A 21,311-nucleotide genomic window follows, 5' to 3' on the forward strand; every position below is an offset into this window, starting at 1 on the left:
GTCCTGTTTTGCACTCTCAGACCATTTTGTACCATGTGATATGAAATTGTCTAGGGCTCCACTTTAAAGTTTCACAGCAACTGTGTGTGTTTCACTTCCTAATAAGAATTTGGAGAATAGAAAAAAATTGGAGAGAGCATTACCTCCCGGGATTTGGATTCGAGCTATGATGTCTGTTTTTCCTGTGTCAGTATAATAAGGTGGTTTTTAATCAATGAATGATGTAGGAAGCATCAATTTCTTTGGACCTGAACATACCACAATAACGCCGTCTTGTATATGTAGAGCCAATTCAGCTTAGAAGAGAGGTCATGTACTGCATTTTCTCTCCATACAAAGAAATATAAATTTAATCATACCCTTGATTATTGTGGATGGGACACCACAAGAAGTATATATGAGATGATGAGAAGAAAATGCATGAACGGTATTGTGACTAACAGAGACAGTGTATCACAGATACCAAATTTTTCAAGAAGGAAGTTAAAAAGTAGTCAGAAAACAATTTCATTTAGATTCTTCAGGAACCAGAACACATAGTCAATTGGGTGTTAATAACATTGAATTTATGGAGAAAAAAAAAAAAAAGAAATAAAAAGGGTGCTTTGCACAAGCAAGTTGTGAAGTGTAACCTGAAAAATCACCCAGCGAGTTATGAGAGTCCCCTTTGACTATGAGTGAGAGTCTGGACAGCAAACTCAGAAGCAAGGAAGTATTTATTCCTTATGCAACGTATATTGTTTTGTTACTCTTTCATAATTAATCTGTCAATAAAACAATGCATCCCATATGACTGGCACAATCTGGGGTCTTACCTATTTTTACTGCCTGAAATTGCCTGCAGTACAAACTATTCCAGACCCACCTACCCTCCTCTCTGAGCCAAACTGACCTTACACTTCGCATTTACTTTTCATAACTCAGAAACATGAAGTAGGACTCACCTGCAAGTCTCATCTGCAGAACGGCAGGGAATATTAGGGCCCCTCTCAGAAGATCCGGGGCCATCGTGTCTGCTGGAGGTCAGCCACTGTGACAGTTGCTTGTGGGTGGGTAGGGTTTGCATATTCATCATACGCTGCCAGCACAGATTACTTCCATAATAGGTAAATTTGTCCCTGGTTCCCCACCAGCATTTCCACACTGGCCTGGAGACACATATTGGTGAATCATATTTTAAATCCAGCAGCAAATCTGTTACTGCAGAGCAACTACTCACCTAAGTAGAAAAAAATCAAAATAGCACACACAGAATGAGCAATTTTGGCACCCACATTTGACAGGCTGTTTCAGATATGTATGTACTCTGAGTATAGAAGTCTTAGTACTGAGGTCTCAAGACCTCAGGACTAAAGCTTTTCATGATTGCCTTATCTGAATGTTTCTTGACCTGCCTAGAGGTTTTTTTCTGCTTGTTTTAGCCATTTTTCTTCCAACCAGGTAGCTATGCATAGTCTTACTTTTATTTATCTTTTTAAGGTAAGACCATAGCTTTTATATAGACAGTAGTAACAAATAGTTGTTCTGTGTAGGATGAACTATTTATGGCTCTAACATAATGTTATAGTATAGAGAAATAGAGGTCTGGTTTGATAGCAGAGTCTATCTGTCTCCTATGTAGGCACTACAGCATCACTTGTAGAGGAGTGTGGGCATGGGATAAAAGATAGGTCACAGACTGACCCCAAGGCTATAAGTGACTCACCAATGGTCAGTTAGAGAAGTGCAGACCTGGACCTGGACAAAACCCCAGCTAACAGATCACAAAGAAATAGTATCCAGCATACATAAAAGTTACCGTGTGTAGTAAGATCAGATGTAACACGGAGCTGCAGACAAATGAAGAACGAGGTGTAAAAGCATGTTAGCAAATATAAAAATTATCCCAAGTGGATCTTAGAGCAAGAAAAAAGAAACCATTAACATGACATCACTGTTCTTTCAGAAATAGTCTCATGATGCTGATACATCATGTTTCCCCACGTGTGCACCAGGCTAAAGCCATCGACCTTGGGAACCAGTGGTGTTGTGGAAGGGTCAGCATAACACCAGGTAAAGAGATAGCTGCTAGAAAGTGTGTGTATCACAATTTTAATTGTATTGTTATTACCGAGAGGTATTCTGTATGGCAATATTAATTTCCCTTTTCTTTTTTTATTTTTTTTTTCCTGTAGTAATTAAATTTGTATTATAAACATTCCTGGATGAGACTGTTAAGACTTCAATCATATTAACACTAAAATATTGACTTTACATGTAGGATGTGGGGTTTTTTTTTGCCCATAACCTTATTATGACTGTAGTGGTGTGCTTATACTTCTCTACATTAATGTTCTGGCTGACGGGAATTTCACAGTTGTTTCATACATGACAGGTGCTTCCCTTTTCAATATAGTTTTACTACTGATATACCCATCCATCCCATCGGTAAGACACATTCTACCTATGATTTCTGAAAAGAATTTTTCTTTTCACTTTCCTGTTGGTCCCGTGCAGTGACACTGCCTGACAATAACAACCACAGGCACATTTCTACCAGTTCCAGTCAGATTGTCCTCCCACTGTATCTCAAGGTAAGAAGAAAAGCAGTCAAGATACAGAACAGCCATTCTGCCTTCCCAAAGGTCTACACGCCTAACAAACTAGTCCTCATAAAGCTGAAAAAGGCAAAAGCAAGGCTACTGTGTCGTTTGATGTGCCAGTAATCATATTTCAACCAATCACTCAGCAACTGCAACTGCTTACTTGAGAAAGAAAAAAAGAAATTCAGCAAAAGGACTTCATGAATTTTAAAGTTAATTTAAATTAACCATTAAACTTAAAGTTTTTCTGTCAGCACTTTTTAAAATCTACCCAGGGCACAAGCATCCATAAATATTTAAAAATAAAAAATAAAATAAAATAAAAGTATTTTAAGTATTGTCACTAGAAAAATACCTCTGTGACTGCACACACACATCAACACCAAAGGACTTGTTCTTCCAGAAAATTTGGTAGTTTGAACGTGGTTGTGTCAAACTAGATGCCATCTGTAAGAACTCTTACTTGACAGAAAAATGAATTTGAGAATGAAACAACAGTTCATGAGAAAGAAGGGAAACCTTTCTATACCACTGTAAGAAGAAAGAGAAAACAAACCTCCTGCTGGGAACAAACCTGTCTGCTTGTTAATATGCTTTATTCTTGCCGGGTTTTATGCAGAGAGGTTCCTTGTCATTAGCTAAACAAATCCAGGTTCAAAGAGATCTTTGAAGTGACAAACCTCAAATGACAGGGGATGAAAAAATAAACTGTGTACTCAGCAAGGCAGAGCTCTCTCTAATGATGAGTGTAGCTAGAATATAAAATGGAACAGAAATATTAGCTTTAAGGTCCATTGTACAAACAACGCTCAGTGAGCAGTTATGAGTTAATGAGTGATATGTGCAGAGATAACTCAAAGGGTGCTAAATTCTCATGACAGGGCTCCTGATGCAGTGATGTTAAAGCCCAGGACTTCTAGAGTTAAAGTCCTCAGATCATACAGACTGTCATAGCTCTTTTGCCAACAATGGTGTTGTGATGATTTGTATCATTAGAGGGTTTGGCTCATTGATTTTGTTGAAACAACTCGTATATACATGCAATACTGAGGCCTGAATTAGACAATATAGGTCCACAGCAAGTAGAGTAGCACAGCCATAAGGAATGTCAGGAATAAAGGCTGAGAGGGTGGGAGTAACTGATGGGATTAAACTGGACAAGGCCAGGAAGAAGGAAAAATTATTTATATATGCAGAGAAGTTTACACCTGATATGAAATTGAATGGGATCCATTTGTACCCTGAGCTGGTGCAGTTGTTCAGGCAGTGACCTCCCTCCTCTTTGCTGCCAGGAGCTAAGCTCCAGCAGGATTTTCACATTAGGACGCTTTTGCAAGAGCTGGTCTGTCTGGATCTCTTAAACCAGGTCCAACCTTACACAGGATTTTCCTAAAACCTATGATATACAGCTGGGATGTGTTAGGGACAGAGCCCAGTGCAGAGGTAAAAAGAAATCTCATGGCTTCAGGGAAGGCATGCAAGCCCTGATGCTGTGGACACTGGGGTGAGTACGCCTTATTCTCAGCTGTAATTTGTATGAGGCCCAACAGACACTCAAGAATGTCTGTGAGTCTGTGTTATGGTTTATCCCCAGCCATCAATTAGCACCACACATCTACCTGCTCACTACCCCCTCCTCCAGTGGGATTGGGAAGAGAATCGTGGAGAAAAACCAAAACTTGAGTGTTGAAATTAAGACAGTTTAATAGCACAGAAAAGAAAGGGAAAATAATAATTATTACTATTAATAATAGAGTATACGAAACAATTGATGCACAATACAATTACTCACCACCCACTGACCGATGTCCAGCCAATCTCCAAACCATAGTGTCCCCCAGACAACTCTTCTCAGTTTAAATAGTGGGCATGTTGTCATATGGTATGGAATATTCCTTTGGCTCCTTTGAGTCAGCTGTCCTGGCTGTCTCCCCTCCAGCTCCTTGGGCACCCCCAGTCTCCCCTGGCAGGGCAGTACGAGAAGCTGAAAAGTCCTTCACTTAGTTTAAACACTGATTAGCAACAACTAAAACATGTGTGTGTTATCAATATTATTCCCATCCTAAATCACAAACACAGCATTATACCAGCTTCTAGGAAGAAAATTAACTCTATCCCAGATGAAACCACGACAGTGTGCTTTGAAAACCTCCTGTTGCAACTCAGGCTCCCAGACACTCAGTGGCACCTGGATTAGGGGGTAATTTGAATGCCAGCTGGCAGAAATTTCAGCATCTCTTGGGCCAGGCAGCAAGATCTGAGCAAGTGCTTTGAGGATTTCAGTCGACTATGATCCATGGCTCCAGTGGCAATGATCTACCCTGGTCCCTCTGCTGATTTAGTCCTACACATCCAAATACTTCTGTGAATATGAGCACTGAGCTTTGATCTATATCTTCTTTTCCTCCATTTGTGAACGCTTCATGATTACTCTTTCATGTAGCCTACAAGGACATATATCAGTTATTGTTCGATCTTCTCTGCTTTGGGAACTTTAAACTCAGAAACTAAAGAACAAGAAGCTACCAAGGGCACGTAGTATAAGAGCACATAGTGCACACCTGAGACCTGGGCGCCAACATCAGAATCAAGTGGCTTAACAGGTACCAAAAGCATTCAATCTCTCCTTGAAATCTCCTGCTGAAGCATCTAAAAGAGGCAAATTCTATGCCTACTTTAAAAGAAGTTTCAAGGCAACTGGGATTTAAAGATGACCTAGTTTGACTTCAGGTAACAGCAACTGAAGGCAGAACAATAAAACATAGTGATCAACATTACACAAATATATGAAAACTATTTGTTCTGTTTCAGTAAGGGAGAATGTAAATAGCAGCAAACAGTGAACAATAGGAGGAGTTACCATTTATGTTTTCTGAAAAAAACAAGAGCTAAAGAGCATTTGATTATAACATGCAGCAATGCATTTATTCAAATCCAAAGAACCCATTGTCCCAAGATCTCACCGAGAACAAAAGTAGAGGTTAGTTTGGCATTTTCTAGAGGAACAGTTTTTTTCATCGGAGAATGGCTGCTGGTTGAAAACTAAAACAGAATTTCAGAAATAATTGGTTTCTCAAGCCTAGGATTGAAATACTATTGAATGATAAAGAATAAACATCATTTTTTTACCTGCTGTCCCACCAAACAAGCATGCTGGGTAATGCACCTTGTTGGCATGTAGAGCATGTTCAAAACCTTGCTGCCACTTAGAATTTTAACTTCTTTCCTCCCATTCTTAAGCAAGTAGTGTACAAAATGAGCTGTGAGCTCATTCTGTCTGACCCAGCAGGAGGCCTACAGATACAGAAAATAGCTACCAAAGGAGAGATAAACACAGGTTTGAAGGAGAAAGGATTCTAGCCACAACTTTGCATTCAAGCAGGTACCTCAGCTACAAAGCAGAGGGAACTTTCCTCTTTGAAAAATGCTCAGAAAATTTTTTAGCATAAATTTATTTTTAAATTGCCATTTTTTTTCTTTGTCAGTCATCAACGTTCAAGAATGCCAAGAAAGAATTAACCATCAAAACACATGCTGGAACCAGTAACAAACATGTTGCATATGTTTAGACTTGTTTTAAAAATTACTGAGTGTACTGCAAACACAGTGACCAAAGAAAACAGCCTTTGGTAGCTTTTATAGTATATCTTCCTCTGTGCTGATTCCCATTTACCTTCTATTGCCTCCTGTCAAAAATATATCCAGATATCATTACAGGTCTAGTCTAATCTAGTATAACCATGTGTATACTTACAAAAAAGAAACACAAGGAGTAATATAAACTCTCATTGCGTAACCACAGGTGCAAAATATTTGTAGTGCTAACCAAAAAAACATTATCATTTTAATTCCTATGTTTCATAGTGATGCTATATGAAGTGTGTTGTATTAGGCCCTTCACTTCCTCATAGGACAGTAAAAATCATAATCAAAAGCATCCACTTTATAAGTACCAACAATTCCAGACAAAATACAACACTGTGTGCAAATTGGGAAGTATTTACAGATTTATGACCTCAGAAATTGTATTTCCTTCATGTAATTCATACAGTGTGTAAACAAACTGAACTAGGACTACTACAATGGAGCATTTTGATAACACTGAAAAGATTTTTGTGAGGAAGGGCACCAATTATTTAATTGTCCTCCACCTAAAAGAATGACCACACAGTAAACCTTCAAATTCCTGTAATTTCCACTATCCCTGTTTAAACAGAGGTTCAGACAGTTGCTGTGATCTTTACATGTACACAGAAGAACATAACATTTTCAAAAACTGCTCTCTTGTGCACTTCATAGAAAATCTGCATAGCAAGAATGGTGAGTCTCACCTCTTTCTAATTGGTCTGTGAAACCTTGTGTGTCCGGTCACTCAACTAAATAAAACCCTTGTGTTCTCAAAAAGGAAAAAAACCTGTACATGAACAGAGACAAATTCTGGAATGAATGTTGCTTCTCATTTATAATGGGGCTTCTGGGTTCCCCATGTTTTCCTACTAGGGATGGAAATAGTGTTAAATACTGGAGAAACACCAGATGGATTTCATTTTTAGAAACAGGCAAACTGGGCTTGCAAAAGAGAAAGACAAATGCCTTCTTTGAAATGTCTTTAGTATTGTGGCATTCTCTGTCTATAATTACCAACCTTTTCTTTTAATTTCTTGCTAGCCATGACCAGGCTCTGCCACACTGACATAAAATTAATAAAGTTTCATTGCAATATTGGGTGGTTCACAAGACTCCCCAGGCAATCTTTCTTTTCCATAAGTATGTTGACTTCCTGAAGAATGATGAAAAGATCTGCCTGTACAATAGTACAGCTGTGCTTTTCTTTGAAGTACTTAGAAGTGTCATATGTTAAAAGAATAAACAACCTAATAATTGCTAGATAGAACTAAAGTAGGTCTAGAAGCTGAATTATGTCATGAAAATTGTGACAAGACATGTAAAAAAATTACTTTAGTTCAATCATCTTCACAGTCTGTCTCAGAAAAATGAAAACCTGAAATCACTGCTCTAGATCTTGGGGACTGAATGTCTCTAATGCTTTTGGCTAAACGGACAAATGTGGGTGTGAAAATAATGCTCTAAACACTGTGTTTTCCAGGTGAGCACCTCAAAGTTTCTCCAGGCAATCACTCATATGCTTTTATCTAAGGCAGTTGTTACTAGTGCTTTCAAACCTATTTTCATTGCCTAAAACAAATACACACAAAATCAAGTGTCCTTACTATTCCAGGGTCAGTTCCTGCCACTCCATTTAAATTGATAGGAATCTCTCGAGAATACAAAGTTCAGCAGTTGTTCTTTATGTTCAGCAACAAATTGGTTTTCGTAGTCAAATTAATAATGGGAAGTCAAATAAGAAACTCAGAAGTACACGATGAACTGATTTAAACCACAAAATACTCTAATAGGAGAACTTCTGTGAGCACATCCTGCAAGGTTTACCTATCAAATGAGTATTAGTAATCGCTGATATGTTGCCCTTTCCAGACATAAAAAGTGTTGTGGTTTGAGCCTGTTCGGCAGCCAAACACCACACAGCTGCTCACTCCTCCCTTCCCTCCAACAATGAGAAGAGACAAATGAGCCAGGCTCGGGATTTGAGATAGGACCGGGAGGGGCAGATCAACCATTATGGTCATGGGCAAAAGGCAGACTTGTTAGGGGAAGAAGAAAAAGAACATACATTTATTACAGACACTAACAACACATAACAGAGTAGGACAGTGAGAAGCATAGCAACATCTTGAGAACACCTTCCCCCCACCCCTCCCTTCTTCCCGAGCTCAGCTCTGCTCCCAGTATTTCTACCTTCTCCCAGAGGCGCAGGGGCAGGGAATGGGGGGTGCAGTCAGTGATGTTGCTTCTTCCATCTTTGATGGGGGGATCTTCTGGAACTTCTTCCCCCTGCTCCATTGTGGTCCCTCTCTCACAGGAGACAGTCCTCCACAAACTTTCTCTGATGTGAGTCCCTCCCACAGGCTGCAGCATTTCCTTACGCTGCTCCAGTGCAGGACACCAACTTTCTCCAACTGGAGTCCCTCCCACGGCTGTAGCCCTTCCTGAGCTGCTCCGGTGTGGGACTCCCCTGTATGCTGCAATCCTCCCAGCACTGAACTACAACATCAGGGCTACCTTTTCCCACAAGACCCCAGCCTTCTTTGAGCACCATCACCTTGACAGGCCATAAATCAGTGTCTGCTCCACCGTAGATCTTCATGGGTGGCAGGGGGGGGCCACCCTGCCGTCTCACCACAGAATACAGGGGGGTCTCTGCTCCAGCACAGCTCCCCTCTCCTTTCTTCCTCCATTCCTTCACTGACCTTGGTGTTCATGCAGCTGCCGCAAATCCTCCTAAGTCTGACTCCTCCTCACCATGTCCCTTCTTAAATACGTTATTGCAGAGGCGCAGCCGGTTGGCTCAGTTGTGATGCAGAGGTGGAGCTGACTTGGAGCTGGGGGAGCTTTGAGAAGCTTGTCACAGAGGGCTGCCCCTATAGCCCTCTTCCCTGCTACCAAAAAATGCCACCACTCACTCAAACCCAGGGCAAGAAGAGAAAGTACTATTTTCTCATATTTATCAGAAGTAAGCTATGTATTTCTTCCACACAGGAGGATCAATTTCTACTCCTGAAGCAGAATTAAGGTATAGGCAAAGTTCTCAGCTGGTATCCAAAAAGTGACAGTGCTTCCATCATTCCCCCTGTCAGAGAGTCTTTAGTCCAACAGAACCATGTTTTCTGTTTCGCTCCAGGTATCTTTTGTATTAATAGAAAAATATTTCATAAAGTAAAAAAATAAAAGATTGAAAAAATTCTGCTTGCCCTGTCTTGACAATAGTAGATCTTGACAAACTGCATTGGCTCATAGTAAATCAAAATTATTTGTGACAAGTTAAACGTGATCTTCTGGTCAGTGTCATAGAAAATACCTGGACTTTGTATGTGGGATGAAGAATGTTGCAGAACCTTTAATCATATAGATGATACATTTATTATTCTACAGACATTGTTCCAGGTGTCTTTATGATTCTTGTATCAAAAGAGCATAATTCTGCTTTGAAATTTCACTGTAAAGAAAAGAAAAGACTAAGGTTTGCAGAGTCTTTTCCACCTTTTACTGATTACACTTCTCTTGACAGGAAACCTTACTGCAGATCAGGGAGCTCTGGGTTTCAGAGTAACTACTGAAGGTGGGGAAAGAAAGCTTTTTGCTTCTAGTGATCACCTTCTCTAATGCCATAAACACAGGCTGCTTCCCAGGGAGTCAGAGGAGCGTGCACCTACCCTTCCTCCATCCGCACATGTGGTCTCTGTTATGTGCTGCCCAGGGAAGGCTGTATGGCCCAGTTCCCTCGCCCATTGCATGGACCACACTGGAGCTCTGTAGGAGTGTGGCTTCAGTGCCCTGGCAGTGCTGGACTTTCTCCTTAGAGAGGTTGGGTGTCAGAGCTGGTATGCAGAAGCTGGAGTCCCTGACTCACACATGCACAAAATGATTAGCCAATTGTACCGCGTTGCCCTCCACATTACCCAGCTTGTTCCCCCCTCTGCGCCAGAGAGCACCCTCACTGCTCACAGAGGAACCAGTCAATTTGCAACAAATCAACTGAGGAGGAAACTTAATGAGGTTTTTGGTGTGAATGTCACTCCCCACCCCAGGTCACCTCCCATGTTCACATCTTTCTGTTTCATGGCCTCAGTTGAGGGTAGGCAGCACTTTTTTTGTAAACTACTCAATAAAGGAAGAGCATTTCCACGTATTTCATTAGTACGACATTCAAGTGCTAAAGAAAAATAATTTATTTTCCTGACCCACATATTATGCAAACAGATTAAAGGCAACTGTCTTGCTAGGAGATATAACAGTATAAATCACACGGGTATTCTCACCAAGGAAAACTTAATACTGAAGGAGTTCTTACAATCTATCCAGCATGACACAGATTGAAGGGAAAGGATGAGACATGCTATTCCTATTAACTACAGCATCTACAGATCTGCAAAGTTTTTTAACTGATGTCAGCTTTAAGGAAATTACATTTAATGTTGCTATAGGAGAAGACAGATATAGTCGAAGTATTTGAATGTAAAGTGAGCACAGATTTGAAAAATGTTGATGTAGAGTGATCAAAGGGAATCCTTCATCCTTCACAGAGAATGGAAAGAAGTAAAGCAGCTGAGGAGAAACCTCTTTCTGTTACATTAAAAAGAGTGCAAGAAACATTTCTATACACAATTTTCTTCATGCAAATCGCAGAACTCATTATGCATTTTCAAAAGTGTTTGCAAGAGTTGAATATATTTTCAAACAAGAAGAACCAGTGGTATGTGAGAAACCATCATACAAAATTAAAGAAAAAGCGAAGAATCTTCATCCCAGCGACTCCAGGCTTATCAATATTTTAAGAGCTTATTTTAATTTCTTATTTCTCTCACCTGCTTAATACCCGATGGCAAAAATCTTAGACTGAATTTGATTCAACTCATTTTGGAAGTGTGCAATTCACCTACATATTCAACTTTCCTTTCCTGTTACCTGAATGTGATTGATTGGTATCCCCTATTGTATTAGAGAAATATGCCTGCTTTAAAATCCATACATTTTTTTTCTTTTGGCTGTGAAGTGGTAGCTATTGCTGTAGCTCTCCACATTTTCAGATCTGAATAAAAGCAAGCCTCTTTGTTCACAAAGAAATCTCATTTGTCTGAATTTATCAATAAATAAATGAATTGCTTCTTCCAGCATGCACCAAAATTTGCAAAGTACCTTCAGTGGCCTAAATACATGAAATTATTCATTTGCTGAAAATATCAACATTTGGTAATTTGATGGCGACAACCTTAAAAGTGTTATGGAGACATTTGGACTGCAATTGTTTTCTTCTGTCTTGAAGTCAGTACTAGCAGCTAACTTTATCGTTCTTACAAAAAAATAAGACCAAGACATCTTATGCTGGCACTGCCAATTTTTCCTTTCCAGTCTCTAAATCTCTTTTCCACATCTTGTTGGCTTCACATCTCTCCAATCTTCATTCTGGTAATTGTATTTATATTCCATTTTCTCTTCCATTTACTCTTTTCACAAAGGGGACTAATCACTTCTTCACACTGATGAGCCTCCATTTTTCACTACCTTCTAGTCACCTTTGTTCTTTTTGAAGATATTCTCCACTGGCCCTATGACTTTTGACTTTCAGAACACAGTTTCCTCCACCTCATTGTTTTACTTGAACATTTAATTGCTTCACATCCCTGCAGACACTACTTCCCTGGCATTTTATAACAAGACTTAATCAGGACATTTCCACTATTTTTTTCTGGCAATAATCTGATGAAACCAAGAGGGGCTGTAGGACGATACCCATTTTGTGATTTTTTATAGACAAATGTCTAAAAAGTTTTGAAGGTTTTAGAAGCACCTTTTATTAGAATTTTGAAAAGATTTCTACTTACCAGCTGAAAACTATTTGAAAATTAAGTTACTAAATTACAGTAATTTTAAGGTGGGATAAAAGTTATCAAAATATTTGCTAGCTCATTAAAAGAAATTTGTTTTTCAAAAGTACATATAATCTCACAGGAGGGGACACTAATTTCTAGGTCCAGCTTAAAACATATTTTTATACATTTAAAAGAAGTATTCTAACATGGAACTGATTTTACAACTTATGGTGAATATGAAAATGGGCTTTTGCAGTATATGCAAACATTTGAAGCACTAATGCACTGGCACTGGCACAGGAAGGGTTACTGATATTTAAGAAGTGCCCACATTTCTCCAACTACCAGCTGCTCCATCACAACAGTGAAAATAGAAAATGCAGGGGTTGAATTCAGGACTTGTTCCCCCTAGGGAGTAGCATGTATCATGTAGCTTGGGAAGACCTTGCTGGGCACATCACTCTGGGGCACGAGGTACCGAAGTGTGCAGCACTGCAGCTTTGTATGTCATTTTTCTTAATGTAAGCCAAACTCTTTATTTTCTTTAATCCAATGAAACAAACACAGAGAAAAATACTTTGCTTTTTTGTCTGCCACTTGCATGTGTCACCATATGCCTGCAACTCATATCAGACTGACCCCTTGTAACTCAGCGGGTAATTCAGCATCTGGAATAAATCATTCCTTTAATAAACTTTTTCTGAGAGTTCCAGTATCCTAGCCTGGCTGATACAGTCTGTGTAGCTTCTTGGACAAGGCATTGGCTTTTCTTTTCCTGCTAGTGAAAGAATTTTGTTCCTTCTCTCTTGTTTGGGCAGGTTCTACTGGCTTTAGGTGGCTACTGGTGAATAAGACCTGGAACAGATCAAATAAACCAGGGACTGGAGAGAAATAATATTAGAAAATATTGATCAGAGGCATGAAACACAAAGATTCCTAAAAGCCACTAATAAAACAATTGTGTGCAAAAATCCCCTGCAGTATTATCCAGCATCTGCTTTTACATAGTTGGAGGGAGGAGGTGGAAGAGGAGGAGGACACCCTGTCCTCTTCTCAATGTCTGTTCTCAAAAGCTTCCCTAATCTTTCATTTAACATAACCTTAAATGCAGATTGTTACTCTGGTAATGTGTTTAATTTTTCCTTTACCCTGCCTTGGCCAAGCAGTTTGCTGAACTCTGGATCCTGCAGATCTGTTTGTCTTTCTTTAGGATTGGAAACTCATGATAAGAGTCAGTACCTTTGGTGGCGTCCTGTTTATTTATTGACCCCAGGAGAAAGCCAGTGGGAGGCAATGGGGTCTTTGTTCCCAGTTCTTATTCCAAAATCAGTGCTCAGGCCTAAGAGAGGTCTAAACAAGGCATGTGTAGACCTCTCCTGGGGTCTGAACCAAGTGGCGGTTCCAGTCCTGCTTTCCAATGTTCAGTTTTGCTTGTATTTCTGATGTTTCTTGCTCTCAAAAACAAAGGTTGCCACAGCTCTGGTCTGAGCCAGGGAGGAAGGAAGGGCTTTGCAAAGGCTTTTGGATGATGCCATCACATAAAATGCTAACAGAGCAGAGAGGCAGAAGAAGCAGTATGGCCTTCTTAATGCTGCTCTTGCACCTCTCCTTACAAGTCTGGCCTGAACAGAAATCCTCCATTCAGGTGGGCACTTCTTTTGGATTATATGGATGTCTATTTCACCTTCAAGTTATCATTATATAAGCATAGCATGTGCAGTCACAAATTTCACAAAGTCATCTTAGAGGTCCTTGAAATTCATTGTGGCAAGTGAAGAATGTGGTAAGAACATTTTTAGGCACTGAAAATAGATAGTTAATAAGCTTTTGATAATTTGGTGGCTATCATCTTCCATTTTAACTCAAAAAACAAAACAAAACAAAACAAACCCAAAAATCTTTCTTCGTCTAAAGACAAAAAAGAAAGTTTGAGGAAAAATGCTTTGTAGAGACTGTAAATAGGAGAAGGTTTCCAGCCACTAATGATGGATAGCACTTGTTTCTAGACAGGAGGAATAGTGATATACTAGACTTAGAAACAATGCCATTTTGATTACAGTCCTGCTTCTCTTCTCTACTTAAATTATATTTTTAGTGGGTACTATTTCAAGGTCTGCTACAGCTAGGAAGGGCCATCTCACAGCCACATCTCCAAGCAACATGGAAGGGTAGCATAAAACAAGGCGACTCTGGAACAAGAAGTATTTTTTTGCTGCATCCCTTGCAGGTTGTTCTTGTACAGCCTGGCTAGATTTGCTATAGCTCCACTCTGATGTACTTTGCTACCCATGGGGTGTAGAGGGGCCCTAAATAAGAGTTGTTGATTTGAGACTTATCAAGATTTCGAGCTGTTGTGGAAAGCTGTTGAAGAAGTGTGGTGGAGAAGGTATGTGACAGCCAGGGTACATTTGGGTTTTGTTAGGCTATACCAAAATTTTTCCATCAAAAACCTCTGGGTAGCAGTTGTCATTGATCAGGTTTTGGCTCACATGCCTTCCTTTTGTAGGGCAATATTGGAGAATGGTAAGACCTTTTCTGATAAAGATGCTTGGCAGGCATGTTTTTCCTTACTGATTTGAAGGATGGCTCCAGTCTTCGCTGTGATTAGAAAGGAATTTTTCTGTGTTTTATTTATATTAAGCTTTTATTCCACAAGAAGTTTCCACATTTTTTAATGCTCCTGAGATATTTGCCATCTAATTGTGACAGAGCTTGTTAGCTCTGGTAATGCCTTGTAGATACCCTGCTGAGGAGATCTCAGTAAATCAGATCTCAGAAAGCAAGCTAGAAATATAATGTATTAGTCAACACATCAAGGAGTGATATAGGAAGGATAATCCATTGGTGTAAAAAAAAAATAAAATCTGTGGTGGAGCTGGTCTTACAATTGGACAAAGTTTTCCATGGTAAACTGGGCTAAGATCCACTAACATTTCTAGTGCCAGAGACCCAGCACAGGAGCACAAGTCACATCTGCCTGCCTCAGACCTGGCAAGAAATGCCTGCTCAAGTTGAGGCTTAATTCAGTTCAATTTTTTGTTAATAAAAGATGTAGGCTATGTATCGATATATCTGTATTTATTTGTGAATCTGCAACTTGTTATCAAATACCAAATCAGAGTGATTATATTTACATTCCAGCACAAATCATTCAAAGGAACATGACCAGACAGTGAAACTACCAATGAAGAGTTCATGTTTTCTCAGTGATGGAGATTTGAAAATACAGAGAAGCTAGGAGTTCTGTTTTAAAAACTGTTGAGTATATGCAAAACTGACAGGGTGAATTTCATTGATTTAATCCAGATGTTTGTATTTTAAGTAAGGAAGAAGAGACATCAATGAAAATTTATAAGAGTAGTGAGAAAGTGCATAATGAGACACTGGAGAGAAGAATGTAAACCAGAAGTGTCAGGGAGGATTAGGGGAATGAATGTTTTGCTGTATTAGTATGTATTGGTGCAGCCAGTCATGTTTGAATTTCAATTTGACATCATTTGGAAATGCATTGTATTGTAACATTTTGTTAGACTGTGTATTGGGGATTTCAAGATAATTTAAAGGAATCAGGCACTCCAGTGCTATTGAAATTCAGTGAGACAACTGTGGTGCTTCATAAATTGTGGTGGTTACATGTCTTTTCCATAGGTCTTTATCAAGTACTATCCTAGTGAATTCAGCATGGGTCCTGCCCACTCCAACTAGGGCTGTACTTGAATTTTGTCTGAAACCTCAGCAGTTAAAAACATGACTGTCAGAATTAGTGCCCTTAACTTTCCCTGCTCTGAAACCAATCATTAAATGCCAATATCTACCAGTAATGCAGCTTTGCCTGTGTATCCACAAACATTAACTATGCTTCCAGCTCACCATGCAGCACATATTGCATCACCATTACATCAATAGCAAATTCAGACTTAGACCTGGAATTCAGAGCTTGTCATCGACCCTGTCATCACTTGAAATAATGCATTTCTTCACAGGGTCCCTATTTCTGGTAGGATCAAACACAATTTAGATGTTTTCAAATCTTCCACAGCATCTCCCAATCCTGTTTCATGTTTTTATTTTAATATGAAAATATCATCACTTCCCAGGCTCCTCTGTTTATTATATTTTCAGGTATTTTTCAGTTTTCCCACCTGATACACTCAGATTTGAGGAAACTTAAATACATATACAAAGGCTTCTTACTATTATCTCTCAGTGAAGCTTTTTTTTGCCTTATATCTATATAAAGTGTGATAATGGCCAGTGCCAGGGCAGGGAACACATCTGGTCAACTTTATTGTAAAGTCATTCACACAGACTGGTCCCGCGTTTTGGCTTGTAAATTTTTTGAGGGACCTGGTCCAACGGATGTGTTTGTAATGATTTCTTTTCTAGCTAGTAGGTGGATAGTACAAAACACAGACTAGATAAATGCACCAGAACTAGTGTTCCCACTCCCAGTAGCAGGATAATCTAGCTAATTCTGTGCTATGGTCGGGTCCTCCTTTTGCTTTTGCTTTTCTTTGGTCTTCATGACTTTTGTGTTCTTAGTTTCCAAGTAAGGCAAAGAAGGTTTCTCCCACCTAGAACGTGTTCTCGCCTGTCTGGTGGCTAAAAACTACAGTGCTGACATAAGCAATGGGAGATGTGGATTTGTCGGAGGAGGGGGAACCAAGAAAATTTGAGAATATAAAAGATAATTAAGGTGTAAACCAGAAAAAGACAAAATCTGAAGAAAAACGGAGGTGAATTTATGATGCTGAAATGTTTCTGGTATCTGGTATCTTTAAGAGTTGGTATCTTTAACCAAAATATGGCATGTAACTATCAGTCCACATTTTAAAACAAATATCTTCCAGGAGATAGTTATGAAAAATGAAAATGAGCAAAGTCCCCAAGTGGGCACCCACCCACCTTGACACTGTAAGGTGTTCATGCTTCTGGGTGCTGGGCTCTTCTGAAGTTTTACCCAAGGCTTGACCTAGGTGCTGGTTTGGACTGAACTAACCCTTGAATTTCTTTGCTTCCGTCTTTTCCCTCAGCTGCTCACAAACCAATTGGAAGAGAGGAAGATATCTTCAACTCAGTGCCACCCTACTTCCTTGAAAAGGCTTTTTAAATCCTTTAACTGAAGCAGTGCTCCTGTCTTAGTAATATTATGTGTCCATGCTTCCTTTGAAGTTGTTTTTTATTTTACAGGTAGAAAGAAGTGAGTGGTAAATTTCTAAAATCACAGGCAAGACCTTGCTCACTAGGATGATAGTAAATTCCTACTTCATGTTCAGCACCAAACATAAATCAACAACCAACCATCATGACAATCTGTATGGTCTTTTTGAGGTATTGCTATTAGCACTCATCTTGCATCAAGCTGGAAAGCACAGCAGGTGCTAACTCCTCCGTGTGATTGTGAGAGTATAGCAACATGACATTTTGCAATTCTGAACAGCAATATGGAAAAAAAAAATGTCTTGATGCTATGAGCCTTCTTGAAAAGTATCTTTCTAAATTGCATTGGACTCAATGTGAAGACAACACAAATGTGAAGACAAGAATAATTTTGTGCACAGAAATGGTGAAATGAAAGTAACATCTTGCAACAAAGCTGAATCCTCTTTGAAATAATCTCTAGTGCATTTTTGCAGCACCAAAGAAAAGTGTTCAGCCAGGACCATCTGCCCATCTCTTTCACCAGGCTTCAGTGAAATTCAATCATGATATCAACAACTGCCTGTTATGCTTACTGAAGAGGAAGAATAGTCAGAATGTCATAAAGAGCATCATCTGCATTTGGTATGGTGCACATTCTCATCTATTGCTCTGCCCTACCAAATACATCTATCACCCCAGGGCTACTGGTTGACCTAAGGACTATGTCCATGACTAGCTCTCCAAATGCAGCTACTCACCCACTGACTACAGTTGCTCTTTCAGGAGTTTGTTTTCCATTCTTACTCAAAGATGAGACTGACTCAGGCTTTACCAGCCATACAACCCTACCATCACACTTCTCATGTGGTTCAGCTGTCCAGGACTTTAAAGGATGCCTACCTTTGTACACTGGCAATCAGACAGCACTTGGAGGTGTTTAATCGTTAAGCAACTTCAATTCAACAAATACAAGCTATAACTTCTTATAACTTAATCAGCTCCTTATGTACTGTAACATGTATTCATTGGTTAGGTGTCATCTTATTGTACATGCCATCATTTACTCACCGCAGTGATGAATACTCTAAGGGTGAAGAGTAATTACTTTAGAGGTGCAGTTTTTCTCAGTCTAAAGTAGAAGTCTCAAGTTAGGTGAATTGAACACTGAAATTTCAAAAGTTTCTCATAAAGGAAAACTGGAGTCACCAGTTCAGATGTGAAACACTGATAGTGTAAATTTAGTGGATGAATCAGCCCCGGTCACAGAGCTGTAAAGTTGGATATCACTCAGGCTGCACAATTTCCTCTACAAAACACCACAGGTGTCCTGTATATGCCTTTATTCACCCTTTGATGGACTTCAGTCATTTTCTCATTAATGCAGTGTCTGAGGGCTTATGGCACACACTGGTCAAGCTCTCCATTACTGCAATTGCATAATTAAAATAATTAATATTTATTAATTTTTAGACTTTCATACTTCTACTTTACCTTGCAGTGAGATTCCTAGACCAGTGAAATCTTAAGAGTTCATTAATATTATTACAGCACAACCCTGAATAAGGGAAAATAGGAAAAATAATATTAAGGAAAAAAAAAAAAAAAAAAAGAGGTACTGTTTCAAGAGCCTTTTCCTTTAGAATTACTTTACTTTCTGATTTTCCAGCTCTCACCATATGTGCTTTTGGTCTGGCAACTATTCCCCGAATGTCATGTAGGGGAGTCACTCTTAATGTGTGACAGAGCTCAAAAAGGGCTGGTTTGTCACTGGCAACTGCTGAGTTCATATCAGTATTTCACTGTTTCTTTGTCTCACTGCTGAGGAGATGACAAGGACTAACAATGTTAAAATGCAGAAAGGATTACCACCACCATGGTCTGCCCAAATAATGGAAGCTTGTGCCTGAGGGGATATCTAATGTTGTTCCAATGCTGGGCAGCAGTTTATTGCAGTTCAGCGTATTTGATGAAAGGAAAGTTGAATTTACTTTTTTTTATTTCATCCCACAGACAGAGAACCTTGCAAGCCTTGGGGAGTGGGCTGTTTCTTCAGAAGGGGGAACAGACAACCATGGTTTATGCTTTGGGATTATGTTATGATGTTATGGAATATATTATAGTATTATGTTTTCTCATGTGTGCTTGATTGACAGATGGAGTGCTGAACATTGGACTTGCAAAGTGCTTGAAAAACTATTTCCCCTCAAAAAAAAAAAAAAAAAAGCTGTTGCAGTCCATTATCCCTATGCAGTATTTGTAATGAAAAATATTTCTTCAGAAACTGCTATGTGTGTTTGGCAGTTTGATATGCATTTGCATTAACAGCTTCATTGAAATCCACACAGAAGGAAAACATTATTTAAAAACACAGTTTAAGGCTATGCATCTTTGAAAGGTTGTCTGGCATTAAGAGGTTACCATGTCTCATTAACATAAAATTTCAGAGGATTAAAACAATGACTGTAACCAAATGAAACAACCTACTTAAAACAATCAATGCATCTACCTTTCACCTGCATCTTGTTTTCTAGGATATCTAAACTGCAACTACAGTGACATAAAGAAATAACTTGCTAGAACTCAAGGTTTATTTTGTAGTATATTTTTAAGTAAACAACCTGCTGCTGAGAAAGCACAGCTCCAGTTTTGTAATGCAGTAGATGGTGATCACTTCAGAGTCTTTCAGATATTAGTGTCTGTAGCCCCAGCCCTGCAAACCCTCACTGACATATTTAACTTCAGTTATTTTGGGGGTGGGTTTGTGAAACCAGTGCAAGTGTCGTTCCAGCAGGTTCTCAGGTGAGCTGCCGGGTACAAGACTGGGGCTTTACTGGAGCCACTTATTCAACTAAATGGTTTGGAGGCTCTCACTTCCATCATGCTGTTGAATAACACTTCAGTTTATATCCATAACAAATGTGGGTTTCAGTCTGGCAGCTCCCTAGAGGTAGTCTGACTGACTCATAGTGACCCATTAAAAAGCCACTGACAAGACTGAGTGTGCACCTCACAGTGCACACTGTCTTTCTTCGGCTAAAGGGAATAATCTTGCATATGAAAAACATCTTTTCATAAGCAAAACTTTCCCCTGCATCTCAGAGATGCATAGGCTGGTATTCTAGCTAAAAGTGAGAAGCTTTCTACTGCACTGTTTCCACACATATACTCTCAAAATCTGAAAGGTCTCCTGTGCTCTTATTTTCCTCTTCAAGGACCCCAAGAATTTCCCCAAAATTTTGTGAACCAATTTATGTTCCTCATATTTTTTTTCTAAATTTCATTTCCATTATCAAGGAATTACATGGATACATGGACAAATACAAGGAATAGAATTCTTTTCTAGCAGTTTTATTTAGTTGCCTTGCAGTAATACTACTGAAAAAGAGGGATTTGTACAAAAATATATGTTTTCTACAAAGAAACTGTGAGATATAATCACTGAAATGTTTCCTTCTGTATTAGAAAACTACAGTCATCTAAGCCAAATGATGAGTAGTACAGGTCTTATCAACAGTAGACAAACAAATAACATCTAGCACGGTGAGACTCATGATATTTTATTTGCATGTAGAATAAAGATATTTCATTATAGTAAATATTGGTCATCTGTCTTTTCTCAGTCTACAAGTAAATATATACACCTGCTAGTTGTCTGAGAAAGGAGAATGGTAGGGCTAACTCCTTGAGATAACCTATTTATTCAGGTCCCTAAACACAGATTTAGGTGCCTTAAAAGATTCTTCTAAATTTGGAAGTAATGTCCCAGATGTCTGGGCTTGTATTGCACTGTAAGTAATTAAATTCAACCTCAGCCCAGTACCAAAAAGGTGCATTATCAGTCCCACTTTACACTTCCAGCCTGGTTTTCCCTCAGGGGTGATGTAATTCAAGAAACTCAGGGCTTTATTTAGAGATGAGGTACTGTCTCCATCTCCTCTCCTTCCCTGCTCAAACATTTCCCCAGTATCTGAAGCTGGCACACTACCTGTAGTAAGCCCTTTGATTTTTTTTTTTTTTTCATTTTCTCAATTAGCATTTTGTATCTTTTAAGCCTTTGACCCAGGTGTAATTGGCATTTTGACCTTTGCTCTCTTCAGTGGGCTGTCCTTACCCATTCTTTTTCATCCAGACAATGCCC

This window comes from Tyto alba, unplaced genomic scaffold (assembly GCF_018691265.1).
Source record: "Tyto alba isolate M040663 unplaced genomic scaffold, T.alba_DEE_v4.0 Super-Scaffold_6, whole genome shotgun sequence".
Lineage (NCBI taxonomy): Eukaryota > Metazoa > Chordata > Aves > Strigiformes > Tytonidae > Tyto > Tyto alba.